The following is a 12,708-nucleotide window of genomic DNA, read 5'->3' as shown; positions in this document are numbered from 1 at the left end:
CCACAGAGTCCAAAAGACTGTTCTATACATCAGTGTCTCTTTTGCTGTCTCGTATACAGGGTTATTGTTACTATCTTTCTAAATTCCATATATATGCGTTAGTACACTGTATTGGTGTTTTTCCTTCTGGCTTACTTCACTCTGTATAATAGGCTCCAGTTTTTATTAACCTGGTCTCTAGTATCAGAAAGCTTGGGACTCTTTCTGGCTGTGGCCCTCTCCAACTATGATAAACTGTGCTGAGTTTCTTCAATTGCATGTAAACTGGGAAATATCTTCCTTATAGTATTATCCAAAGGATTAATTATGGATAATTATAACAGCTGTAGAAATAAATTTTCAGTTATATAGTATAATATAAATGCACAGGCCATTTTTGTCACTTTTATTATTGTCTTTATTTCCAATATTTGTGACTTTCAACATTTACTGAAAAGACATTTAACAAATATTTATGAAACATTAATATGCATCCTATTTTTATATACAGAAGTTGACAAAATCTAAGAAACAGTGTAGGGGAAAACACAAAAGCAGGGCTAAGTAAGAAAAGCACTTGCATTTTCTATGAAATAAGTATGAGTTTAAGGATGCATACTGCATTATACAATGCACAAATTTTTAAGAGAAAGACTGTAGGTTAAAACTTATCTTCTTTGCAATTCCATAATCAGCCTTTTCAAATATGAGAAATTGTGACATTCTATTTGATAGTGAGTCATCTATTAAGGGTTATCCTTTCAAAATTCTCACCCTGTTTTCCATAATTCATAACAAATCACTTCTCCTATTTATGTGGGAACTGTTTGCTCCAAATGCCACCTCTTCCTTCTGATCTCTCATAATCAGGCCGAGATGTGCTCGTGCCAGAGCATCACAGCAGTAACCGCAGCCAAGAGCTCAGGATTTCTAAACCTGATTAGTTTCTGCAATTTATATTTCATCATTGACATATCAGTCTTTTAACAGATCGAGGACTGTGCATGTTTGAAATGAAATTTACACATTTGACAACGGAAGAAGATCGTTTATTTCTTCAAGAAATTAATTCACTCCTAATGAAGAATGAAAGACTGTCTGAATCATTCATCAGTGTAAGCTTTTTCATCTTCTGGAAATCAACCCTTCATTTATAAGACTTTAAGAGAGAGTATTATTTTCCATAAACTTAATAATTGTTCAAAATAATTCCAACTTTTAACTGGGCATTTTGTCTTAAACACTTTATTTCACTAAGTTATTAAACATGAATATTAGACAAATTAAGAATAAGTAAAATTGGCATTGAGTGAGTATGCTGTGAATCACTCTTTTGTAATTTCCCCTTAAACACCCATAATAACTTATTGAAAGAACACCTTTAACAAGCACTAAGAATACCTTTTGCAAGATTTTATTTAAAAAATTTAAACTAAAATCTTCTGTAGGTAATACAGTGTTCACAATGTTTCATAGAGAAATTTTGCCACATGGATCCTCTGATGGAATAGACTTAATCTCTCTATTATACTCTTCAGTAAGAGTTCAGGAATTGCACCAGTTTGAAAACTGGACCTGCCTAAATCTGGTGTGTGTGTGTGTGTGTGTGTGTGTGTGTGTGTGTGTGCAAGTGTGTGGCCAGATGTAATTCTTGTCCATTTGCCCCAATTCTATCACTTCTCATTTTGCTAATATTTAGTAACAGTATCAGCAAACAAAAAAGATAAGGCAGGATGTAGAAGGCTCTGGAGGTGAAATATTTCCCAGTTTATTCTCTGTAATATGGTCAGGAAGAGAAATGATAGTGCATTGAAGGGACTGCAGGTTTCGTTATCCATTATTTAGTGTCAAATTCAAATTCACTTTGTTTCTTGACGTTCAAAAATCTGAAATAAATTGATCCAAGTAGTGATCACATTTCATTAATCTTTCCATTTATAGCAATTTATTTGATCTGATTGTTGTTTAGTATGCTTTATGGCTTCCCTGGTGGCTCAGACGGTAAAGCGTCTGCCTGCAATGCGGGAGACCTGGGTTCAATTCCTGGGTCGGGAAGATCCCCTGGAGAAGGAAATGGCAATCCACTCCAGCACACTTGCCTGGAAAATCCCATGGACGGAGGAGCCTGATAGGCTACAGTCCATGGGGTCACAAAGAGTCAGACACGACTGAGCGACTTCACTTTCACTTTCAGTATGCTTTAAGCATGAACATCACATCATGGGAAATAGATGGGGAAACAGTGGAAACAGTGTCAGACTTTATTTTTCTGGGCTCCAAAATCACTACAGATGGTGACTGCAGCCATGAAATTAAAAGACGCTTTCTCCTTGGAAGAAAAGTTATAACCAACCTAGATATCATATTCAAAAGCAGAGACATTACTTTGCCAACAAAGGTTCGTCTAGTCAAGGCTATGGTTTTTCCTGTGGTCATGTATGGATGTGAGAGTTGGACTGTGAAGAAGGCTGAGTGCCGAAGAATTGATACTTTTGAAGTGTGGTGTTGGAGAAGACTCTTGAGAGTCCCTTGGACTGCAGGGAGATCCAACCAGTCCATTCTGAAGGAGATCAGCCTTGGGATTTCTTTGGAAGGAATGATGCTAAAGCTGAAACACCAGTACTTTGGCCACCTCATGCGAAGAGTTGACTCATTGGAAAAGACTCTGATGCCGGGAGGGATTGAGGGCAAGAGGAGAAGGGGACGACAGAGGATGAGATGGCTGGATGGCATCACTGACTCGATGGACGTGAGTCTGAGTGAACTCTGGGAGTTGGTGATGGACAGGGAGGCCTGGTGTGCTGCGATTCATGGGGTCACAAAGAGTTGGACACGACTGAGCGACTGATCTGATCTGATCTGAACAGGATGTTGTGATTGTTTTATTTGTATTATTATTATTCCCAGTAATTAAATGAGATGACTATTATACTTATTTCTCAAATGACAGCTGGATGTGGAGAGGATCAGCATATTGCTCAGTGTTACTACCCTTTGGGTAATGATAAGGGTCGTTCAAGTGGAGGCCAAACTTGAACCTTGATCGTCTAGTGCTCTTATTAGTGCTCGATTGCTTGTATGTTCTCTTCAAGGACATAAAGTTCTGCCTTTTATGTCTCCATTATCTGTCTTCTACATAGATTAACTTATCTGGAATATGTTTTAAGGCTTAGTACTTCTCTCCTATGTTGTTACACAGTGACTTAAACTTTTCCTCCACATACAAATTCAATATTCTGAATTTTATACAATTGAAAATCTTCGATGACATCACATTTTCCTTTACGTTGTTTAACATTTCAGCTTTATTTTAAATTACTTCCTTAAAAGTGGAAACCTGCAGCTTTCTCATAGTTTTTTTTTTTTTTTCCCCTGTTTCCTGAATTACCATTATCATCATCATTACCATCACTATCATTAACATCATCCTGTTACTTTTACGCTAAGACCAGCATCCTCTGTTGAGAATTTGCAGTGTGTCTCTTGGCTCTAATTGTAGATCCTCCATTTCCCTTATGGTTTGCCATACCTTCAAGACTTGCCTCAGTTGGTCCCCAAACTGCACATTTCCTGTGGGGTTTTTCATTTGCTAGTTGTGGTTGCAATGTGTTTTCCACCATATTATTATTTCATTCTGGTAATTTTAGTAAGTTTTCATATGAGGGGCTAAGACACCTACTTTTATGCCCCATCTTTTCTTAAAATCAAAGTTTCATGTCCTCTTGCTTATTGCTTCTGCTAAGTTGCTTCAGTCGTGTCCGACTCTGTGCAACCCCATAGATGGCAGCCCACCAGGCTCCCCCGTCCCTGGAATTCTCCAGGCAAGAACACTGGAGTGGGTTGACATTGCCTTCTCCAATGCATGAAAGTGAAAAGTGGAAGTGAAGTCGTGCTGTCGTGTACAACTCTTTGCGACCCCATGGACTGCAGCCTACCAGGCTCCTCTGTCCATGGGATTTTCCAGGCAAGAGTACTGGAGTGGGGTGCCATGCTTATTAAAGCTTATTAAAAACTCTAATTAGATTGTACTTTCTTTCATGTTGAACAATTTGGCTTTCTTGGGAAGGACTTGTAGAGGGGAGGAAAATAATTTTTCTCTACCCTTCTAGGTTCTTGGCTAAGACCTCCCCCAAAAAGGCAGATTAATAGGAGGAAAACAAATTTAATTATGCAAATATGCTGGCGTGCATGCTAAGTCTCTTCAGTCATGCCCGACCCTTTGTAACATCATGGACTGTAGCCCGCCAGACTCCTCTGTCCATGGAATTTCCCAGGCCAGAATACTGGAGTGGGTTGCCATGCCCTCCTGCAGGGGATTTTCCCAACCCAGGGAATTGTTTTCTGAATTGGCGGGTCGCTTCTTTACCACTAGCACCACCTGGAAAGCCACATGAACATATGGGAGCCCCACACAGATAAGAGACTCCAAAAAGCCAGGCAAGTGAGGCTACATGCTATCCTGAGCTGAGGAGAGGGACAGAGAAACTTCAAAGGAAGAAGGCAATTCAAATCGTGAAAAGAGAAAATATTTGGTAGATAAATGTTTGCTTGCCAATCAGGTAAGTCTTTCAGATGAAAATGTTATGTCTGGTAATAGTTCTCTTCCTGATATAAGCCCCTTTCTAATTTATTTTAGGCAGTTAAGGAAGAGAGAAAATGTTTTTCCTGAGTTGTCAGAGTGTTGATTGCCTTCAACTCAAAATGCTGCACGTGCCAAAGTGAATATCTTGTGGTAGCACATTCTGCTACCTTTACTTGTACGCATTTCCAAGTGCCTTTCTCTTTAACTGCCATTATATTTTAACCTCAGTCCATTCTAAACAAGATAGATAGGAAAAATAAAAGATTCTAAAATATTTAGAATATTTCAAGAAATAAAAAGAGAAATAAAAGAGAAATACAGATGGCATGTTAATATAAGTTAAATGTTTTAATCTTAGACACATACAAAACTCTTTCCAGATTTACATGTAGTTAGAGAGGATAAAGACAACATCTACTAAACTACTCTGTTGGCCTCAGCAATTGACACTCTGATTACCCTTTGAAGATGGTAAGACAGAGACAAAAATATTGACTCTTTAGTACTAATGTAGAATGTCTTCCTTTATAAAGCTCATCTAGCAACGATAGAAATCCCGTCATTCCTGAAATAGATCATCTTATATACAGTGTTTAAAAAATATTAAAACTAAATGTCAGAAATGTGAGGGACATTCCAAACTGTCCAAATAGGAAGGTCTCAAATCAGTATCAGCCCTGACAGTTATTTCTCGTCATCATTGCAAGCTATTGCATTGCTAACACATTTGACAAGAGAAGAAATAATTTTAAAGAGCCAGTTCAATTTAGATATATCAAGGTCATAAAAAGGTTGGAGCAATATTGAGTCAGAAATGTAAGAGAGTCGAATTTGTACTCCATATAAATGTACTAGTGGAGATGACAATGTTTTGGATGTCTGTTAGTCTAGAGTGCAGTTATGAAAGATCTGGGAACCTAGTAAATAGAAAGTATTGATTAACACCATGTTTGTATATATAACATTTTCCCTAATTTATTTCATTCATTTGTTTATTTTTATTACAGTGTAGTTGATTTACAGTTTGAGTTAATATCAAGTGTGCAGCAAAATGATTCAGCCGTGTGTGTGTGTGTGTGTGTGTGTGTGTGTGTGCTGTTATGTCCTACTCTTTGCGACCCCATGGACTATAGCCCACCAGGCTCCTCTGTCCACGTAACTTTCCAGGCAAGAATACTGGAGTGGGGTTCAATTTTCTACTCCAGAGGATCTTCTTGACCCAGGGATCAAATTTGAGTCTTCATTGGCAGGCGAGTCCTTTACTACTGTGCCACCTGGGTGGCACTTCAGTCATGTCTGACTCTTTGCGATCCTATGGGTTGCCATTTCCTTCTCCAGGGGAGGCCCTATCTATATCTATATCTATATCTATATCATCTATCTATATCTATGTCTATGTCTATATCTGTATCATCTATATCTATATATCTACATCTGTATCTAACTTTTTTCAGGTTCTTTTCCCTTATATGTTATTACAAAATATTGAGTATAGTTCTTTGTGCAATACAGTAGGTCCTTGTTGATTATCTATTTTACACTTGGTAGTATGTATATGTTAACCCTATAGACTGAAAAAGTACACTGAACCTAAAAGTTGAGAGTTAGGCTTTATTCCATGGAAATTTTTAAGACTTCAAGCCCATGAGACAGCATCTCAAGTAATCCTGAGTGAACTGCTCTGAGACAGCAAGTTGAGGAGCCAGTTTATACAAAGATTTTGCAACAAAGGGCAGGTAGCCTGAAACGCAAAAGATTTTTTGTAAATTTAAGTAAACCGTATATCCCACATTAAGGAATTTAGTGCTTTTTATGAATGGGAAGATGCAAGAGTCTGGGTTCACCGAAATCATTCCTTTCCAATGGACCTCAGCTATCTGGGGGCCAGTATCCTCTTTTCACATCCTGAGTTCCTCAGGGCTGTAGCTGTAGTGTGATGGCTGCTAGACAGTAGGTATTCTTCTTCCTGAGCTCCCTTAGTGGTCACTGTCTCACATCGGAGGGCTGCAATCACTGACGACTGTGACATCCTTGTCTACTGATATGGCAGACAAGACTCCATTTCTCAATCCTAAACGCCAAATTTAACACTTCCTTTAATTTAAAGGAGCATATGCTTTGGGATCAAAAAGACCCATTTGAGTCTTAGTACTATTATAAATTTGGTATGTATTCTTGGAGATTATATTTAAAAATGTTGAGCCTGAATTTATTCCTTTGTTTAGTCAGTGATGGTAATGCTACCTAACTGTTCATACACTGTGATAAATCATACAGTGAGTTCTGTATAACTCTACATATTGTAAATTGCTGTCAGTTATGGTTTATTTGGGGCTTCTCCTGTGGCTCTAGATGATAAAGAATCCACCAGCAATACTGGAGACCCTGGATAGAGGAGCCTAGCAGGCTACAGTTTATGGGGTCACAAAAGTTGGACAACTTAGTTACTAAACAATAACAACAATGGTTGATTTTATCAATAGCTTTAATAGCCTAGAATCCTATAGTGTTTATAATAATTCCTATTTCAGTATTTCCAGATGTTTTCTACCAAGATGAACTTTGGAGATTTTCCTGCTCAAGGTTCTAATCCCTTCTAACTGTGACACCTTTATCAAGCCACTCTGTGTTTTTTAATCACAGATTCCTCACCTGATAGCTCAGTTGGTAAAGAATCTACCTGCAATGCAGGAGACCCTTGTTTGATTCTTGGGTCGGGAAGATCCCTTGGAGAAGGGATCGACTACCCACTGCAGTATTCTTGGACTTCCCTTGTGGCTCAGCTGGTAAAAAATCTACCTGCAATGAGGGAGACCTGGGTTTGATCCCTGGGCTGGGAAGATCCCCTGGAGAAGGGAAAGGCTACCCACTCTGTATTCTGCCCTAGAGAATTCCATGAACTGTACAGTCCTTGAGGTCACAAAGAGTCAGACACATCTGAGAAAATTTCACTTTCACCTGCAATGAGGAAATAAATGTCTGTGTTGGTTTCTATGTATTAGATGAAACAGTCACTTCTCCATGTCTTGGAGCAATCTCATGTAAGATGTGAATCTTATTGTTCAGACTGACCTTGACTACTGGTTGTGTCTCAAACCTTTGTGATTGTCCAAGTTACCTTCTTTGTTTTTAGTGGCTCCAGGTAGTTGAGAGTTTGCTGAGACCTCTCAGTCCTAAGGGGCTTCTCAGGTGGTACTAGTGGTAAAGAACCTGCCTGCCAATGCAGATGATGCAGGCTTGATGATCCCTGGGTTGGGAAGATCCACTGGAGGAGGGGATGGCAACCCACTCCAGTATTCTTGACTGGAGAAGCTTCTGGACAGAGGAGCCTGGCAGTCTACAGTCCATAGAGTCACACAGAGTCAGACATGACTAAAGTGACTTAGCACACTCAAAGGATCGGATTTCAATCAGCATCCAAATGTAGACTGATTGGAAGCCAGACCCATAAGCAGCAACTTTTAAAGTATACAAACACATGAAACGATGCTCAACATCACTCATTATCAGAGAAATGCAAATCAAAACCACTATGAGGTACCATTTCACGCCAGTCAGAATGGCTGTGATCCAAAAGTCTACAAGCAGTAAATGCTGGAGAGGGTGTGGAGAAAAGGGAACCCTCTTACACTGTTGGTGGGAATGCAAACTAGTACAGCCACTATGGAGAACAGTGTGGAGATTCCTTAAAAAACTGGAAATAGAACTGCCTTATGACTCAGCAATCCCACTGCTGGGCATACACACTGAGGAAACCAGAATTGAAAGAGACACGAGTACCCCAGTGTTCATCGCAGCACTGTTTATAATAGCCAGGACATGGAAGCAACCTAGATGTCCATCAGCAGATGAATGGATAAGAAAGCAGTGGTACATATACACAATGGAGTATTACTCAGCCATTAAAAAGAATACATTTGAATCAGTTCTAATGAGATGGATGAAACTGGAGCCTATTATACAGAGTGAAGTAAGCCAGAAAGAAAAACACCAATACAGTATACTAACGCATATATATGGAATTTAGAAAGATGGTAACAATAACCCTGTGTACGAGACAGCAAAAGAGACACTGATGTATAGAACAGTCTTTTGGACTCTGTGGGAGAGGGAGAGGGTGGGGAGATTTGGGAGAATGGCATTGAAACATGTATAATATCATATATGAAACGAGTCGCCAGTCCAGGTTTGATGCACGATACTGGATGCTTGGGGTTGGTGCACTGGGACGACCCAGAGGGATGGTATGGGGAAGGAGGAGGGAGGAGGGTTCAGGATGGGGAATACGTGTATACCTGTGGCAGATTCATGTTGATATATGGCAAAACCAATACGATATTGTAAAGTTAAAAAATAAAATAAAATAATAAATAAAGTATACAAATTGACCTGTTTCAAGGAAAGACTCTGAAATAGGCTTTTCTGTCAACTTCCTCTGTGCTGAATGGGGGGAGCAGTGCACTATGAACACAAGCCTCACTTACCAAAGTGCCAGTTGATCAAGGAGTGTGTCCCTGTGCTGCTGCTGCTGCTGAGTCACTTCAGTCGTGTCCAACTCTGTGCGACCCCACAGACTGCAGCCCACCAGGCTCCCCCGTCCCTGGGATTCTCCAGGCAAGAACACTGGAGTGGGTTGCCATTTTCTTCTCCAATGCATGAAAGTAAAAAGTGAAAGTGAAGTTGCTCAGTCGTGTCCAGCTCTTCACGACTCCATGGACTGCAGCCTATGAGGCTCCTCCATCCATGGGGTTTTCCAGGCAAGAGTGCTGGGGTGGGTTGCCATTGCCTTCTCCATAAACACATTGAGTCCACAGGAACCATTAAGAACTGTTTCTTTGTTTCTATGAGTCTTGTGTATTCAAGGGTTTCAGGGGTTTGGGTACCTGTCCTTTATGTAAGCATCTTAAAAGTTGGGGTGATAGATGTTGGATCAAAACTCTTCATACTTAAGGGAGAAGCTGGAGGTTATGTAAGTGTCTTTCTAACTGTATGTCACTGTACCAGGGTGAGGTTTTATGGCAAGAATGTGTCTCAGGCTTTTCTACCCATTTCGTTGTGGGAACTTTCTCATTCACCTGACATGTAGAAGTTTCTCAGCTAGTTTCTGGGTTTCCTTCAGAGGAATTGTTCTGTATGTAGCTCTATATTTAGTGTGTCTGTGGGAAGAGGAATTTCAGAATCATCCCATGTCACTATCTTAGACTGGAACTCATGTGCATGTTTTTCATGAGTCCATTGTTTCCTTCTGTATCATACCATGCTTATCTTTGTTCCTCTGTGTATAATGTGTCCTTATTCTCTAAATATCCTAAAGGTTTTCTTTTATCACAGAATTTAGGCAATTTGGCTATGCTGTGTGTCAAATTAAAAAATAGTCACAACCTGAAAGTTGAGAGTTATGTTTTATTTGGTGGGAATTTTTAGGACTTCAAGCCCAGGAGATAGCATCTCAAGTAACCCTGAGAAAACTGCTCCAAGGAGGCTGGGGGAGAAGTCAGGTTATATAGAAGTTTGCAACAAAGGGCAGTTTTGTGTGTATATGTGTGTTTGTTCAGTTGCTAAGTTGTGTCTGACTCTTTGTGATCCCAACTTTCCCTGCTCTTCACTGTCTCTCAGAGTTTACTCAAACTCAAGTGCATGCCATTCAACTATTTCATCCTCTGTTGCCCCTTCTCCTCCTGCCCTTAATCTTTCCCAGCATCAGGGTCTTTTCCAGTGAATCATTCCTTCACATCAGGTGACCAAAGTATTGGAGTTTCAGCTTTTGCACCAATCCTTCCAATGAATATTCAGGGTTGATTTCCTTTAGGATTGACTGGTCTGATCTCCTTGCAGTCCAAGGGACTCTCAAGAGTCTTCTCCAGCACCATAATTTGAAAGCATCAATTCCTTAGCACTCAGCCTTCTTTATGGTCCAACTCTCACACCCACACATGATTACTGGAAAAACTATGCTCTGCTAAGTCACTTCAGTCATGTCCAACTCTGTGTGACCCCATAGACGGCAGCCCACCAGGCTCCCCTGTCCCTGGGATTCTCCAGGCAAGAACACTAGCTTTGACTATACAGACGTTTGTCAGCAAAATGATGTCTCTGCTGTTTAATACACTGTCCAGATTTGTCATCGCTTTCCTTCCAAGGAGCAAGCGTCTTTTAATTTCATGGCTGCAGGTAGTCTGATCATCAAAAGATTGTTGGTAATTAAGGAAAACCAGATATCTCAAGTTAAAGAATTTAGCACTTTTCTGTGTATGGGAAGATGCAAGACTCTAGTCTCACTGAAATCCTTTCTTTCATATGCATCTCAGCTATCTGGAGCCAGTATCCTGTATTTTTCCTCAATGTTCACCACAGGGAGTGGCTGCAGCCAGAAGGTATTGTCTGCAATACCAGATTGCAGGTGTTGTTCTCTTTCCTACTTGCCCTGGAAGGCTGGGATCGCTGGTGACTGTGACATCCTTGTTTATTGACGTGGTAGGAAATGCTCCATTTCTCAAGTGTTTTGGTGTACTTTCTTATACTTCGGGTTTGTTGAGTTTCTTCCATCAGTGAGTTAGTAGTTTTTATCAAAACTATAATTTTCCAGCCATTATTTCTTCAAAAAGTTTTCTGTTTCTCCCCCATCATCTTTCAGGGACTCCAGTTATTAATAGCTATATATCATGCTGGTTTAATTGTCTCCACAATATAATTCAAAGTTAACTTTCTCCAGTATTTATCTTTCTTTGTTTAATTTTGGATATTTTCTGTCAATGTGAATTTAATTAATTTTCTCTATGATTTCCCTTTCTGCTGTGTAGCTAGGAGGAAGTAGGGGTATGTGCAACATCTATATTTCAGTTCATTCTGAAATGTTTAATCAGAATAACATTTTGAAGATTTTCATGTGGTACCTGTTCAGGTTTCATTGGGTAAAAATCCTCTCGGATTTTATTCTGAATATATGTCCTACTTTGCTCTGTGTCATTCTAAGATGACCACTGAATATATCAAGAAGGAGAATTGCTCAGGCAACCTCATCATAGTGGGAAGAAATGTGGGATCCTTTGATCTTATGTCATTGTTTGGATTTCTGCATTTCTTTCCTGTGAGGTCATAGGTTAAAAATGTTCTTTAAGCTGGGACCATAATAAGTAGCTATTCTGCTAGTATCTTCTAGTTAAGTCGGTGATTGATATAATTCATAACTTGTTTTCTTGGTTTAGTCAATACTAGGTGGTATTTCCATTTGTTCTAATTTGTTACAACTTATTTGTTCATGTCTTGGATTTCCCTGGATGTATCCTGCCATACTTTCTACCAAGCATGTTTGTAAATCATAGACTCCACAGTGTCTTATGTACCATTATCTTACCCTAACTAGTCCAGTGGTCCTTATCTTTACTGACTTACCTCAAGAGAATGTGGTAAACTTGGGCCCTCTCTTTGTCACTTAGGTGACAAAGATTGTTTGGATAAACTATGCTTGGATCCTTCCTTGGCCAAATTGTCTTGTGCTACAAGATTTATTCTTAAGGAACTCAGCTCCAAGTTGGTAGATGGATATAAAATTTTCAACAATAAGTAGTTAGAAATCCTTTGTGAACCTACATTTTTCATCAATCTAAGTGATATACATCTACCCTCTAGGAGTTCAGTTAGGAGATGAGAGATAGAAATATGTACTTCATTACAATCCTTCATTTTCTATCACTTTTATTTTTCATAAAGGCATTTGGTAGAATATGAAAGAAATTTTATTTTCCTTTCCAATCTGGCTAGACTTTTAAGGGTAAATTTTAAGTTTCATACTTTTCTAGATTATACTTTCTGAGACTGGCTTCATGGCTTCACCATAATTATGGATGGGTGGGACTTAGAAGAGAGACTTACAATGACAAAGAAGCATAAATCAAAATACTTGTAAAAGCATATGTATTTCTCACAGATAGAAAATGAAAATGTATAAGTATATATAAAAACAGACACTGCCTCAGTATTATTCCAGAAATCAATTAGAAGGAATAGGTTCAAGCAAGACTCAATTATGATACAGATAGACATTTATTGAGAGCTTTTTATCAGAAATCTAAATTTTTCTCTGCTGTGTGTGGAACACCAACATAGTCAGCTGTGCACATTGTTCGCAATAGCAAATATTTTGTAGG

The sequence above is a fragment of the Bubalus kerabau genome, chromosome 1, assembly GCF_029407905.1.
Source record: "Bubalus kerabau isolate K-KA32 ecotype Philippines breed swamp buffalo chromosome 1, PCC_UOA_SB_1v2, whole genome shotgun sequence".
Taxonomy (NCBI): domain Eukaryota; kingdom Metazoa; phylum Chordata; class Mammalia; order Artiodactyla; family Bovidae; genus Bubalus; species Bubalus kerabau.
The sequence above is the reverse complement of the archived record's forward strand: the minus strand, read 5'-3'. Positions refer to the sequence as shown.